Genomic DNA, 2,952 nt, shown 5'->3' with positions numbered 1-2,952 from the left:
ACACACACACACACACACACACACACACACACACACACACACACACACACACACACATAAGTGTGTGTTTGTGTTCAAACATATACACACAATCATGCTTTCACACACCTACGCATATGCGTGAGTGTATACTTCTGTCAAGATAGCTATTTGATAAATGGAAGAACAAAATGAAACACTGCAAGTTGATATGATCAACAAAAGCCTTTGAAAAATATTACTTTTGCATGACTGCAGTCTAATGACTGGAATCGGCAGAAGATTAATTAAAATAGATATAAAATCTGGAAATTGAGATAACCAGAATATAGCGATCGAGCACAGAATTCCCCATCCACTATATTATATGCCTTAAGAATGATTAAAGCAGATACTGATAAATATATGACCAAACCTCCTAGGACTTGCACACATAAAGAATGATTTAGTTTTGCTCTAGCAATTAATCTGGCTCAAATAGTCAACCTGTTTTATGCTTAAACAGAATCTTTCACACTTACACTACAATGTCATTCTAAAAATAATCTCGTTATTGAAATCCCAAAGTTATAAGATAATAAATGATTAATTCAAAATAACGTGGATAAATAAGCATTGCATCTGACAAATAATCTGAAAGCTATGGGGTAAAATACAGTATTTATAGCCAGCTGTCACTCACGAGTGATAATTTAGCTTGGCCGCATGCACCATGCTTTCGCTAATCTTTTTAGTCCCCCTATTAAGTTGTGAACATATATTCACATCCTCTAGGCTCTCTCCTATCCTCGATCCGTGACACATCTTGTATATGGCAGCTCGTGAGAGGAGGGCAACTGAGGCAGCTGGAGCAGCACTCAGATGTTATTTATTTTCAGTTAAGTAGAATGGAGTAGTGTGAAGTTAAGTGCCTTATTCAAGGACGCAACGTGTAGCCCAATCCAGGAAATCAGCCCATAAATTTTAGAACGCCATTCGAACACTCCTAAATGTTAAGCTACTTGATATCATTACGTAGAGTTTTTTCCAATATAATTAGGGTAAAAAACAAACAAACAAACACAAACAAACGAACGAACAAATCACGTCATTCAAGGATGTAATGTTAATATGAATACAGAAATATTCATAATAACTAATACTGAAATAATAATAATAATGAAAATAATAATAATAATAATAATAATAATAATTATTATTATTTTCAATTTTGATACAAAACCAGTAATTTTGAATGGAGGAGGGCAAGTTGATTACATGCGCCCCTCCTACTTGGTTGGTACTTTATTTTATCAAATCATGATTGGATAAAAGGCAAAGTTGACCGCAGTAGGATTTGAACACAGAGCGTACAGAGGCAAAAGAAATACCATGAAGCATTTTGTCTGACGCGCTTACGATTCTAGCGGGTCCGCCGCCTTAATAATAAATGGATTCATATTTTGATACAAGGCCGAGTAAGCTCGGGGCAGGGAGTAAGTCGATTACATCAACTCCAATGCTGCTATTTATTTTTATCGATCCGGGAAGGCTGAAAGCAAAGTCGACTTCGGCGGAATTTGAACTCAGAACCTAATAAGTCGACAGAAATGCTGCTAAGCATTTTGTCCGAAGTACTAACGATTCTACCTGCACACCGTCTTCGCCGCCTTCGTAATAATAATAATAATCCTTTCTACTAAAGGCACAAGGTTTGAAATTTTATGGTGACATGCCTAGTCGATTACAATGATTCCTGTGCATAACTGGTACTTATTTTATCGACCACGAAAGAATGAAAAGCATAGGAGACCTCCTGGGGGAATTTGAACTCATAGCGTTAAACCAGAAGAAATTATACTAAGCATTTTGTCCGACACGCTAACGAATCTGCCAGACCGCTTCATTATTAGCAATGATAAGGCGGCCAGCTGACAGAATCGTTAGCACTCTGAGTAAAATATGTTTAGCGTCTTTACGTTCTGAGTTCAAATTACGCCGAGATCGACCTTGCCTTTGATCCTTTCGGACCAATCAATTACTGGGGTCGATGTAATCGACTTATCCCTTCCCTCAAACACTGCTAGCGCTGTGCCGAAATTTGAAACCACTATCAGGAATAATAACAACAACAATAATAATAATAATAATAATAATAATAATAATAATAATAATAATAATAATAATAATAATAATAATAATAATAATAATAATAATAATCATGATGATGATGATAATAATAATAATTATTGTAATCCTTTCTACTATAGGCACAAAGGGAGATAGTCGATCTCATCGAATACAGTATTCAACTGGTACTTTTTTAATCGACCCTGAAAGGATGGAAGGCGGAATTTGAACTCAGAACATGAAGAAGTTAAGCTGTCTGTCTTAGTAGTAGTAGTAATAATAATAATAATAATAATAATAATGATGATGATGATGATGAGGATGATGAGGATGATTTCATATAGTTGTCCTAGAGGTATCGGATGAGAGGAGAAGGAAAAAGGTATGATATAAAAAAAAAATTAATACATGCACGAAGACAAACATTTTCTAGGTTAACGCAGAAGAATCTTTTATACGATCAGTCGCCCTGCTAGAAAACACAGTCGAACCTTTCGCACATCACCATTTACTGGTTTCAATAAAATAAAAACGAAGACGACACAGTCCCAGACGCACTGACGTCTGCACTACACCACTCGGGATATACGAAAGTGTCTCTAATTAGTGGTATTACTGCGATTCGGCTGTAGAGTTTGTAATGTTTAATATTTGTTTATATTTGGTGTCAAAAACTTTACAACTGCCGAGAAACGTATTTCCTTGAGAATTCTTTCTGAATGAATAGTTACACACACGCACGGACGCACACACACACGCACACACACACACACACGCACACACACACACACACACACACACACACGCACATACACACACGTATTTATGCCTACATGTGTTCTGAGCGCGCGCATATGCATATTT

General features: G+C 36.3%; 1 protein-coding gene across 1 annotated transcript in view; it reads right to left on the bottom strand.

Annotated features, from left to right (window-relative positions):
- LOC106868068 (secretin receptor) overlaps positions 1 to 2,952 on the bottom strand; it is a 725,176-nt gene that overhangs the window by 721,022 nt on the left and 1,202 nt on the right. The window lies entirely within an intron of this gene.

Source organism: Octopus bimaculoides, chromosome 1, assembly GCF_001194135.2.
Source record: "Octopus bimaculoides isolate UCB-OBI-ISO-001 chromosome 1, ASM119413v2, whole genome shotgun sequence".
Classification (NCBI taxonomy): Eukaryota; Metazoa; Mollusca; class Cephalopoda; order Octopoda; family Octopodidae; genus Octopus; species Octopus bimaculoides.
Note: the sequence above shows the minus strand (reverse complement) of the source record. Positions and strands in the feature narration are given on the sequence as shown.